The following is a 14,219-nucleotide window of genomic DNA, read 5'->3' as shown; positions in this document are numbered from 1 at the left end:
GTCATTAAGGCATCTACAGCGAGCCTCTGCCTGTCACACTCCCTATCTGTCTGTTTGTATAAGATGACACTGAGCAGTTGTCAGGGGAGAAGAAATGTACTTTCGCCTTCGATCTTTATTTCACTATTAGATTCATCATTAATCATCCCATGTGTGTTTTAATGTGTAACTTGGATGTGGTTTGGCATTGGCAGTCAGATAGAAAACATACACAGTGACCTAGACTCACCTCAGTGATTCGTAGAGTAAAGCTGGTGAGTAGGAGTAAATGAGTAGGAGTGAGTAGGAGTAAGTGAGCTAGTACATTGTGAAAGAAAAAAAACACATCTTCAGTTAAAGGGGCAATCCACCTTAAAGGAAAAACTTAACAACTGCTAAATCTGATTAAATACTTCACAAAGCAATGCCACACAACTCTAGACAATGAGAATTTCCAGTTTAAATATAACTCAAACTACCTTCTGATGATGTATATTGAATGTACAATTTTTTGGAGATATATAGCAATCTAATGCAGAAGGAAGGCAAACAGCTGGCATTACTACTAGACAACCCAAATATTGTGGGTTTTTTAATTATTAGCCTCTACATCCATGTTTTATCCCTGGGGGTGGGAGACAGGTTTGGGCTAGTCATGCGGGCCACTCCAGCACCCACACTCTCTTCTTCCCCAGCCATGCCTTTGTAATGTTTGGAGAATGTGCTTTTGCATGGTCTTGTTTAAGTAAGCACGGATGTCCCTGGATAAAGTGTCTTAATGAAGGCAGCATACAGTGTTCCAATATCCCAATATAATTTTCAGCATTTATGCTTTTACACTACAGAAGTGTAAGTTATCTTTACTAAGGACATTGACACAACCCAATACAATGACAGACCCAGGCTTTTGAAATTGTTGCTCGTGTTGTCCACTTTTTCAAAGAAAGACTTTAAATGTTGATTTACCTCACCACAAAACATGTTTCAGCTCTATGATGGTACATTTGTAACTAGTATTTGTGGACATAACTATGTTTAGAAGTGCTTTACAACATATTAATGAAACTAATATGGTAATATGGATTAGAGATTAAAGGCATAGTTCACTATTGTTATCAAAAAACTTGTTATAACATTCAGAAGATGTTTCCTCATCATTTGCTAGCTCTCCAGTCCCTGTATGCTCAAAAAAAAGTCTAAAGTGTATATGAAGCCCCAGTCTCTGTAAATGAGTAAAAAAACAAACAGTCTCAGTCCAGTATGCTAGGCTTCCTCTCTATCTCTGCTTATGGCAGAGGCATCTGGAGTTTTTTTAGACAATGGAGAGAACTGCAATGTTCAAATACACAAACAGAAGTGAGGATACTGCTCTGTTCCTGCTCCACGGGTGGGTAATATTGACTTCTTTTTGCTGTTTTGGATCACTTAAGGTATAAATCTTTCCAAACTCTGAAGACAACTGCATTATCAAAAGTGCTACAAAACTAAACAACAAAATGTACAAATATTGTAATTCAACGGGTGGATAAAAATGCACAGACAAGTTAAACTTAAGCCATGTACAAACAATCGTTGTTTTCTGATTCCACCTTAAATGATTTGGAGGTGAACTGCGTTTCACCATGGTAGTAGTTCATTTTAATGAAGCACCAACTGAGGGAACAGGGATCTTGGAGGCTGCTGTGATTTACTTTAGACTTACATCCTTTAAATCTATGCACTCCTGATTCCTCTTGATTCCTTTATTTTTTTAATTATATTATGCACTGTGTATTGTGAAATATCAAATATCACTTTTTTTCTTTGAGGAATATGATGTTTAAACCTTTCAATAGTTTATAGTCATGCACTTGTTGGCAAAGTGGTGAACCTCAGCTAATGCCACTCCTACACTATAAAAATGTCTTTGAATTTTACTGAGAGAATAATTAATTATAATCATACACAAGATAAGATGTAAAATATCCTATGCCAATCCATTAGAACTTCATACAGGGCCCACCACACAATCGTCTTACCTGCAGCCACAAAATTCCTGTTGAGTCCTACACCTCAGCACTAAGGATGCTGAGGCCATCAGCAACCAGCTGTTCAGCAACTATCCTTAACAACTACAGTTACTCAATGAGCCCAGCCCTTGAGTACCCAAACCACCCACTGTATCAAAAACTGTAAAACAATGACAGTAAATGACTGTAAATTCTAAAAAGGTTGAAAACATTCCAAGTGTGGCACCCAGATACTGCATATTTCTTCATTCCTTTCCTGTAATGTCATATACAATTTGACCATATATTTTACGGTGAAATTATGGCAACCACACTTCTGGATAGTGTTTTTGTACCAAACCAAGATTATAATAATCTGTTGAATTACAAACTAAAGCATGACACATTCACCTTCATACTAGTCTAGATGTTCTGCTGCATTCTCCAAACCAGCATATAATTTTCCTATGATCTTCCAGATCTGATATTGACATCCACTTATTTTAATTATTAAGATGTTTAGACAGTTGATTATATAGCCGGCTGGTTGTTGAGTGTTGAGCTTTGAAAAGTCAGACAATGTATGAAGCTTGGAAACTGGGTTCAGCCGACATGCCTCTGAATTGATTTGGTAATCCAAGAAAAAATCTGAGCGCCCAAAATGTACACGGACCAGACTGATTATTTAGACTTTTTAATGTTTTTATTGCCTTGCACCCAATGATTCTGGGTAGTGTCTGGAGCCAATCCAACCATGAACATGATGAAAGGTTACAGAAAATGAATGAATTAACGTTTGGATACAGACTAACTGCATTACAATTTGTTGAAAATACGGTGAGATAATCTACAGAGGATGCATTTACTACTTCTCAGTATGAAAACTAAATGTGTCATTTGACCAAGAGTAGCCAAACTCTTACACAAGACGTTAAATACTTCAGGAGGTAAAGTCAAATAGCTCAAGATCTGTTAAAAAAAAAAAAAGAAAAAAAAGAAAGAAAAGTGTTCAGAGTAATTGTGTGGCCATATAGGGTGTGTGATGACCCTGTTGACCTTGAACCCAATTATTCACCAGGTGTTTTATTTCAATACTGACTTATGACCCTTCCTGTCTGTCTGTCTGTCTGTCTGTCTGTCTCACTCTCTCTCACGTGAACTTATACAAGCAGGTGGACTAAGCTGGTGTAAGTGTCTTTGCATGTCTCTCCCATTTCTCTGGCACATACTGTTCCCTGACACTAAGTGAACTTTTGCCTTCTAGTCTCTCTCTCTCTCTCTCTCTCACACACACACACACACACACACACACACACACACACACACACACACATACATACATAACTGCCCTCATCATACTCAGCATACATCAGGGAAGATTTGGTATGCACTCTCTGTACTAATCTTTACTGAAAGAAAGAATGAGGACATAGTTTGTTACTGTGGAATGTCTGGATGTCTGAATGCTATCAGTAGATGTTCTGTGTTAGGATTACTTAGGAATTCTAGTAATGAGGTTGAAGATTTCAGAAAAATGAATAAAGAAATACTGAAAACTGGCCATAGGATGTAATCACCTAAAAATAAATGCAGTTACATTATACACCGTTATGTCAAAAAGTGTCCATTTATTAGTAGCATTTATCAGCATCTACTAAATTTAAAAAAATTGTCACATCACATTTGGAAACATATTCTGAACTCATAGTCATGTTATATATTTATCATGGAACTTCCAAAGTCAGAAGCAACTTAGATTTTGGTCTTTGTGTGGGAGAATGTAAGAAACCTTCTGTAACATTATGTATTGAACAGAGGGCACATGTGCCCTCTGTTGTAAATTGTAGTGTTTTCACAGCATGGCTCTTCATATTCTTTGTAGCTCCTCGTTGCTCATTTTCAATGTACCAGGGTTGTGATAATATTATTAATTTATTTCTTCATTTTCTGTAATGGCTTTATCCTGTTCAATGTCATGGTGGTTCCTACCTGGATTCACTGGGTGAAAAGCATGAACACACCCTGGACAGAGCCCGGTCCATCACAAGAAAAAAAAGAAAGACATTAGAAATATTAGACAAAGTACTGAACATATATGAGTGAAGAGTATGCACGGTTATGTATATTTTATTCCCAAAAAATGTAATAAAATATAATTATTTTATTATATAATATAATTTATCATTATATAATGTTATTCCACTTTACTGCCAGCCAAATGGACAGGTTAATGTCCACACCACAGGGTACAATCCCTTTTGCCATCTGTAGAGGGCTACAGAGAGATACCCTGAGATGTACTATGTTACAATTACCTTCATAGGGCCCAATTTAGGGCCCACTGACCCAATTCTTTGCATTTTAGCCTTGAACCAGAGAGATTTTAAAAATTCCCTCATTAAAGGGATGTTCTTGTAAAATGCTCAGAGTCAAAGGCCAAATAAGCCACTGTTTACAGTGTGTTCATAGTAAAAAGTGGTATACTTTGGGAGGGCGCAGCAAGAGGGCGTTAGAAAATTGAGGCTGAGTTGACTCTGACGCTATGAGACTCGCTGAGTCGATACCTACTTCCTCAACGAACCGATTTGTTTTGTAGCAGACACCTGTTCACTAGCTATATTGTTTTGTATTCCGCCTACTGTCACTGGACAGTGAAGCTGTGGGTCAACCCTGGAACCATAATTTTTAAATAAATTTTGAATATATAGTAGTCTTCTATTTTCCCCATTTCAAAATGAAACTAGAATAAAACTAGACATATGAATACTAGAACACAGTAACACACATCTATACACAAGACCAGACAAGGAAGTGCTGAAACCACATATATATATATATATATATATATATATATATATATATATATATATATATATATACAGAAAAGGAACACCTGGGCAAGATAACAACAAGATAACAAGAGGGAATACTAATGACAAGGTGGGGCTAAGGCAGCGTTAAGGCGGAGCTAAGGGAGGACACTACAACAAAACAAATACAGAGCCATGTGCTACTTAGGAACTCAACAAGGGAACTCAGACACATACAGAGCAGGAAAACAAGGCAAAAGCATGACAGCAGGCAAGGTAAACTTTAAAACTGAGAGGGTAAAAATCATTCAAGAATAATTACAGACCATTTAAGAGTGAGATAATAATCAGTGTGTGCACAATTCTTCTCTGTGCTTGTGAGAGAGCTATTTACAAACACAAAATGTTAAAATTTGCAGGTTTATATTTTCCACCTGGTGTTTTTTCACCTTATACTGCTAACATGTATGTGACGCCTTAATTCAATCTCTCTGTTATTTAATAGAGTTGGCTTAAAGGGAATATCTATGATTGTGGGGAAATGCCATTCTCTCTGGTTGTTTACATTCAGAAGCTATGCATCTTATAAGGTGGAATGATGTGTTTGAGGCGAAAAAACAATATGGCTGAAGTTTAACTTGACAAAAAGTTTTTATTCACTGTTTGAATTATCACAACTCCTTTGTAGCTCACATTGTTTAGTTTTGTATAAGTGATCTGAAACAACAAAAATAAGTTAATATTACCCACTAAGGAGAAGGAATAGAGCAATATCCTGATTTTCTATGTTTGGAGTCCTCTCTGTTGTCTAAAACAACTCCAGATGCCAGAGTTATTAGACTCATTAAATAAAAAATGTGTTACACATTAAGCTGCATTGGAAAGATTTTCAACATTTGCTATAGCAACTTGGAGTGTGTCTTTAACATTTAGCCCTGAATATTGTTGAATACTTGGTGCATTCAAAGCATTTTTTATAATAATAAACATAATATCATTTTAATGACATCATGTTTGATTTAATGGTGAAAAGGGTGTAGATTTGCTTTGGATATTGGTGGGGACCTATGCATTATTGATAGTTATTGGTAGGGACACATCACTTCCATCCATGTTGATACTATGCCCTTGAATAGTGATCCAATTAACTATATTTGAGAAAAGTAAAATAGTGTTACTCCTAAAAATCAGATCTTGGTACTGTCCCCACCCCCCTCCATTCTATGAATATTTCCACCATAAACAGATTTTTAAAATATGTTTATGGCCAAACATTTTTCACAAATCTACAGCATTTCTGTAACCTGTATTTCATGCAATAGTTTGCTGTGAGGGAACTTTCAGAGATACTGGTCTTTGGCTGTCTGTTTCGTATCAACACTAGTCTCTTTTATAACATTAAAAACTACTTCACCCACCAAAACCGTACACCCCATCTATCCAGCTCTTAATATATTCTCACTAGCCCACCTTTCATCTAGATAGCATAGCAGTCATCAGTCATATCTTTCATTGTGTTTGTATCCCACAGCTGTTAAGTGTTTCTGACATGCTAATGACAATGTTAGATTGGAGCATGACATGGGTCATCTGTCACAAAGGGGGCAGAATTTTTTTCTCCTGGACTGGTATCTAGTTTCACTGTCACCCTCCAGTGACTCTGAGGAGGTGTAACCTGATACACCAGGGGGCCATTTCTTATACACCTTGAACAACATCAAGTTCATTACTGGCCCAGGCCTTTCCAGATCTCACCCGAGAGGTCAGCCACACCTCAGAGACCTGTTTTGATGCATGTAAGTGCAAGGACCAGGGTTAATTATTTGATTCATTTGATTTAGTGATTTTCACTTAACCTCACTTTTCACCTTATGTTCGCTTCAAGTTTCAAAACAACTGCCCTTTCACAGCAGACAAGTTAAAGGGAATTCAAGAAAAAATAGTTAATATATTTATTACTTTATTTGTTTAAGCTGTTTTACACAACAGAGAGGGGGCCAGTGGATAATGGGAACATTATGCAACATGTTAAAGAGATTAGAAATGAAGATGAATCAAACACACCTAAAGTAGTTCTCAGGAACACATCAGTGAGCAATTAAGATTGTTTTATGTCTTCATTTGCACACATAAAACTTTTTCAAAAAAATTATGTTGCAAAAGATGACATGTAATCTCCATGTCTTTTTGCCTAAAGAGGTATCCAACATATATATTCTTCGTCTTGGACTAAGAAAGGACTGACCATGTCTTATTGAAATAAGCAAGGTCTTCACAGGAAGATGTTGCTCAAAAACTAATATATATAATTCAGCATTAATGGTGCCTTTACAGATGCTCAAGTAACCAATTTAATGTGCACAAATGCACCCCATACCATCACAAATGCCGTCTTGTCAAATGTGTGCTTATAGCAAGTTGGATAGTCTCTCTTCTCTGGCCCTGAGGATGTGGCATTCATGATTTCCAAATTCCAATTTTTTGGTTTGTCAGACCACAGGACTTTTCCAATTTGCCTCAGCATATCTTAAATGAGTTTGAACCCAGAGAAGATGGCAGCATTTCTTCATGGAGTGGTGAACCCCTCCCATCTTTATTCCTGAAAGACGAAGCCTCTCTATGATGCTCTTTTAAAACCCAGTAATGTCACTGACCTGTTGCCAATTAACCTAATAAATTATTTTATAGCATAATAAAAGTCCTAACATTTCTGGAATGTGTTGCTGGCATCAAATTCAAAATGAGAAGTATTTGTCCAATAAATAAATAAATAGCTCTGTTTCAGCAATTGGAATATTGTTTTTGTATTATTTTCAGTTACATATATAATTAAATGATTTGCACATTTGTTGCATTTGGTTTTTATTTACATTTGGCATAGAGTCACAACATTTATGGAATTATATTGGTCTGTGTACACATACAGGTGCTGGTCATAAAATTAGAATATCATGAAAAGGTTAATTAATTTCAGTAGTTCCATTCAAAAAGTGAAACTTGTATACTGTACTCATTCGTTAAACACAGACTGAAATATTTTAAGTGTTTATTTCTTTTAATTTGATGATTATAACTGACAACTAATGAACATCTGCAAATGGAATGTGACAAAGCTGCCAGAAGCATCATAAATATTTTGCTGAACACTAGCTTGTTACTTTGTGTAAGTCTATGCAGGCAAGCTTCTTTGTAACATACAAAAAATGTATGTAAATATATTTAGTTCTCAAGAACTGAACCGAAAATGGATTGAATGCCTCTGAATTTGAAACAGAAGAAGCCATTGTGCTGGCTGAGTCATTCAATAGAGCTTTTTAGAGAGAAAAACATATCACTGGTGCTTGGTTGAGGGGACACAGAAAGTTAAAACAAAGATTTTTCCATCATCACTGAATAATTTTCCTTTAATTAGTGCTTAAACCCAAGGCCAAACTACATTTCTGTGTTGTCACCCTGAACGATAAATTCTGATCTAAACCTTTTGATGTCCACCATGCACTGGATCGTAACATTATACCCAGGACCTTTCTATGTAACCTTGACTCATTCTAAACCATATGTTTTATTTCCATTGTCTTTGTCATTGTCTCATCTGGCCATAATGTGTTTCCAATCAAATCTGTCTTGTTGACTGAACTCCAGACACTTGTTGTGCTTTGAGAACAGCTGAGTTTTTTTTTTTTTTTTCTGACAAGTATTGCCAGTGAGTTGCCTGGCTTGATATTTCATTATCTTTAATGATAATAAATTGTGCACACTGTGATACAGCTACACAGTATGTCCACAAGTTGTTGACACCTGCTCGTCTTGGTTAGATTTCTGTGCAAGCAGGAAGGCTACACTTCAGATTCTGAAATATTGCTGTATGAATTGAATAACATTCAACCATGAAAGATGGTGAATATTAATGTTGGAAAATTAGTTTGGGATCACAAAAACCAATATACCTCATTCCAATGGTACTGGAGAGTATTTTTTTATAGACCCTGGAGGACTTTAAGTCCTTCTAGAAACTAGCACCTAACTAGGTGAACTTATACGTATGTGCACCTGCTCTAGAATGTTCCTTTTTAATGGTTAGTGCATTTCTATGGAGACAGGACCTGTGTTTTTGGTTCGAGGTTTAGAATGAATGCTTAGTTTACTCTGCATGAGGCTCAAAATGACTGCAGCCTCAAGAGAAGGAAGAGAAGAAACAGCCATGCTAGCCTTGTGATCAGTCAGGTAAAGCTTACGTAATTTTTGCCCATTTTATGACTGCCCATTCTACATTGAGAGGAGAGCAATACTTGTGAGATTTAGGTTTCCAGGGAAGTCAAAGTCAAATGAAAGTATGACTTTGTAATTCTATACATTTAAGAGGCATTTTCACCATTCTTTATCTTCAAAATATCAACTTTCTCAAGAGTCTGTTTGCTGCTTGTATTTCCATCCCTTCAAAAAACTAGCGACATAAATGTAGTAGAGTTGGAAAAGTAATAGAGCCTTCTATTGGTGATTAGATGTGTAAAACACCAGGAATAAATACACATTTGTGTATTTATATGGCACGTAGTCTTAAGTTATGGACCATGTGTAGAGTAAGCTTCATCATGCCTTTGTTTTCCATGAAAAACCAGCTGTGACCATTAACCTTCCATGACTCAGTACAGTGAATTATGCTGTTGACTGAATGCACTGATTAGCTTGCATTGAAAAGTTTTGTCTGTCCACTGTAGTAAAAGTGTAGCAGCATGATAAATAGAACTGTGTATTACTGGTTCACAGTCAGGTGGGGGAGTGTTTAGAATGTGTACATTAAGGATGAGATAATTTAAGACAGTACAATGTGTATACTTTCCTGACCTGTCACAGGGCAAATGTAGTTCAACCCACAAATGTATGTACAGCCTACAGTCAACAACTTGCAAAAAAAAAAAAACATTAAGTGGATCTCTGACAATTGTTTATGCCATTCCAGAGTCACCCATATGGTATGTACTACACTTAAACCCAGGGTTATCTTATTTAATAGTGTTTTCAGTAAATATTTAGTGACAACTGTACATATATTCATTTATTCCCAACTGACAAGTTTCATATAAACGTTCTATAGATAAATATAATATCAACATGTTCAGTATTTACTGTGTCCAACTTTTCCTACACCAAGTCTATCTTAGATGTTTTCCAAGTTATCTCAGTGTCAAAAGCCCATCTATCCATAAAAGTCTCAAATGTCCAGTAGTGATCCTGTAGTAGTGCAAATTTTCTGTATCTTTCTTTTTTGTCAACAGCTACCTAACAGGAAAACACCCCAGTTTCAGAATCATACCATAAAAGGCTATGGTCATGACTTTTTATGGAATTTTGACCATTACACATTTAATAAAATTTAGAGAAAATTTCCTTATTATTTAATAGCTGTCCTCGTCAATGACCGAGAGATGTAACCTGGAGGTGTTTGGACATTTAAGATGAGGATGTGGCACTGTTCCTTCTGCATAAGTGAGTAATACCAACTTAATATCGACTTATTTTTATGCTACAGTTACTTGAAGGAACTGACTCAGAATTTGAGAAACTGCTACCTTCTTAATGGTAAAGATTGACTGAACGCCGGGGGTTTCAACTGCTGTGAAAACAGTAGTTTTCTAGAATCATCTACTTTGCCGTAGTCTTTTCACATTTGACGAATGGATTGTAGATCTGAAGGAGTGGAGCTTTTTTATCTGATGGTGACCATTATCATGCATGACCAGGTTTTGTGTAGTTGTTGGGAGACTAGGAACATTTTTCACTTTATTACACTTTATTATATATAATCTAATGCACACATGACATGTCTTGTTTATGTGTATTTCTACATATATGTGTGTGTGTATACTAAGATTTGGAGGGTTAGGGCTGTTGTTATGGTAAAAAAAATGATATGATCTGAGTGAGAACTCCTTCGCATTTCAAGAATTACCACTTCTTACATAAACACATCAAGATTTAGCATCTCATTCAGCTGATTACAGTAATGTATTGAGGCTGGTCTTGACGTTTGGTATGTGAAAAAGTGCAGTTATGATTCAAGACTGGAGTGACTGGAGTAGGTCAGTAATGTGATCTAATATGGAAACTAGTTCTTCATGCCTACATTACTGAATTAGCCAGAAAATTCTGAATAAGATTGTTAAGTGTTAAGATATACATACTCACAAAATGTAATTTTTTATTCAATAATGTAATAATTGACAATGATTATCTGAATACACCAGCAAACACAGAAAGAGCAAAAACAAAAAACAAAAAAACACTGTGAAACCAACAAAGAAAGTACCATCATTTCTGCAAAGGAATCCCCCTACAATGAACTGCAACTGCAGCAACATGGAAACCAATTAAAAATGGCGGGACCCATGGTTTCTGGACTGGCCTGGAGCCAGCCTGGAGATGAGAAACATGTGAGCTTTGGCTGTATTTTGAAACATGTAATAAAATTTAAACCCAGAGACAATGGATCAACTGCTGGAGTTCTGAATGACAGAGTGAGTGTGTGTGGTGGGGAGGTAGAACCTGAGGCTGTATGAGGCCACCTCTAAAATGGCTTAGGATCTGTATGTGTTTATGAAATTACTCTGGCATCTGTCTCTCAATGTTTCAGAGCAGAGCATTTAACAACTGTATATTTTCTGGTCTTTGTTAAACAACATCACTAACACTCGGGAAAGATATATATATATCCCAGGGACCTGCACATCATACCAATAAATCATATATAATCAAAGGCGTTCATAAAATTATGCGACATCCGCAGTGTATCATTCAAAAGTTTGTGCACATATCTAATTACTTTAGACACTTTGCACTACACCCTTTGCTGACACATGCATTTAGGAGAAAACAAAGTTTAATGTCCATAAAAAACATGAAATAAAATATGGAATAATGTGTAGTAGCTTACTTTACCATGCCCAAACAAAGTTTCAGGGGAGTGGGACTGTGCAGCAATGGAACCCTTTTCTATACCTTTGCACTCGGTGCTGAATGCAATCAGATTTTCACACCAGTGTTCCAAGAGCTAGCGTAAAGGCTTCCCACACAACACTAAGCAGTTACTGCTGGAAAGAGGGACAAAATACCTATTGACAGATTTGATTTTCCATGACGTACTTTATGACCACACATAATTAAAGCCATATAGTCATATAGGACATAATTCTTGCTTTCCTACTAAACAGAACAATGCAGCAGAATTCATGATCTTAGTGAAACATGGCATTTTTAGATGCTTGAATTTTCCATTTAAATGTAATTGATTTGATAAAACTGGCCATTTGGTGTTTTCTGTATTCTTAAACGATTTTCTATCATCTGTATGTTGTATAATTGAGAGAGAGAGAGAGAGAGAGAGAGAGAGAGAGAGAGAGAGAGAGAGAGAGAGAGAGAGAACAGAGAGAGAGGGAAACAGAGAGAGATCGAGAGACAGAGAGAGAGAGGAGGGGGAGGAGAGTACAGTGTGTTCTTAGAAACTGTGTCAGAATATACACAGCAGAGTAAATACTGGAGACCTGCCAAATCTCTGCATACCCTTACTACCAGCCTCCCCAGCACATTTATTCAAACACAAGCACACATGCACTCTTTCACTTTCTTTTAGACACACACACACAGAATTCACAGTAGGCTGCAAATGTGGCTTCATCTGCCAAGGAACAGACTGGATGTTCCAAAGTGTGTTAATCCATATTTGCCCGATGCAGTGGAATTCAAAATTTTTCGTCTTTATGAAGTGTTCAGTAATACTTTATTGTAGGTCTTCATTCAGAAGGCAACATGACATCTGCATAAGAGTTACAGACAAAAACCTAGATTAGCTTATGAAAAAGACTTATTCCAACAAGTCTCAGTTGTAATAGAAGCTGAATATGTCAAGTGGACTATATAAATTTCCTCTTAAACGAAAATTTCCAAGGCATTCTTTCTGTTCAACATTTATTCTTTAGTTTTTGCATTGCATTACGAGGCTCATAAAGCGAACAAATAAACAAACATAAATCAACACACATTTGCCTCAGCTGGTTCTCATAGGGGCATTCCAGCCAAGAAGATCCACAAGCCAAGACCGTGTTTCACATCTGACCGTTGGATAAAACACAAACTGACTGATATTTTTTCCTCTAGTTTGTTTCTTTAATTTTGGTATCATTTTACAGAAGGTGAACTATTCTGAATGTATTAACATATTGTAATGTAAAATATATTCTTTGCGACAACAAATCAAAAGTAGTAGGTTTACTGAATTAACAAATGTTGCTGACAACTACATAAGCCTTTCATAAAAACAGACAAGAATGTACATTAACACATTTTAAGGTATACTCAAGCGTGAGAAATGTCAGTTGTCAGAACTGACAGAGTCATGTCAAAAGCTGATGTTTTTCTTGGAATAAGCCTGTATGGATGTTTATATAGGTGAATGTTGTCATGGTTTCAGCAAAATGTTACCACTTTTATTGAATAAATAAATTACATGTTTTTCTTATTATGAGGACTGCTGATTGCAGATTTTCTATCAAATATCAGAACATCAATTCAAGAAATGATTGAAATGGGCTATAGTTACCCAGTATCTTTAATTAGTTGGTGTTTGTATGATACATGACCTACAAGATGCCCAAGGGTGTAAATCTGGACTGTATAATAAATTGGAAGAAAGCAAGTCATCCGTTGATGTGCATTTTTCTTTATACCCTAACACAGTTTTGAATAGCTTTGGAAAAGCTTTAAAGAAACTGGGGTTCACATTCACCTCTTCTCTTGTGGTTTCTGAACTGTTTGAAGTACTTACATACCCCGCTGAGTCAATATTAAAGGTAGCAGAGTTCCAGACGTGTAGGTACAGAAAATAACCACAACCACAGGGCTGAGCAGCAAAAATCAACTTCTCCTTTAACCTTATTCATAAACACTTTTAAAATATCTGCAAAATGATGTCATTAAAAAGCAGAGACATTAATTAGAATTGGTTTGATGTGTAATGTTAAACGATATAAATAAATAAAACGTTGGTGATAGGAACCAGATGTCCAGACCAATGTGAAATAAATCAAAGTGAGTAGGATTCTCTGCAGGGTACCAAACAGGAGTTTTTAACCTGGAGTTCTTGGAGGATTTCAGTGTCATCACGAGGGGGCCTTGAAAGGTCAGAACCACCAGCCAAGCTTCATTCTTCACGTATTGTTTACACATTTGTATAGCAGCAAGAAACTATAATTTATAAAAGTGCATGCACTTTTTATGCTTTTGTGTATCGGTCTGTACTGGTTACATATTAGGGATACTTGTATAGATTAATCTGGTGACTGAAAGAGTTTGGTGTGTTCTCCATGTGTCCACTCGGGTTTCCTCTGGGTGCTCCATTTTCCCCACATGTTTTAAAAACACACGTTGGTAGGTGGATTGGCAACTTAAA

Source organism: Hoplias malabaricus, chromosome X2, assembly GCF_029633855.1.
Source record: "Hoplias malabaricus isolate fHopMal1 chromosome X2, fHopMal1.hap1, whole genome shotgun sequence".
In the NCBI taxonomy this organism is placed as follows: Eukaryota; Metazoa; Chordata; class Actinopteri; order Characiformes; family Erythrinidae; genus Hoplias; species Hoplias malabaricus.
This window is presented reverse-complemented; position numbering follows the sequence as displayed.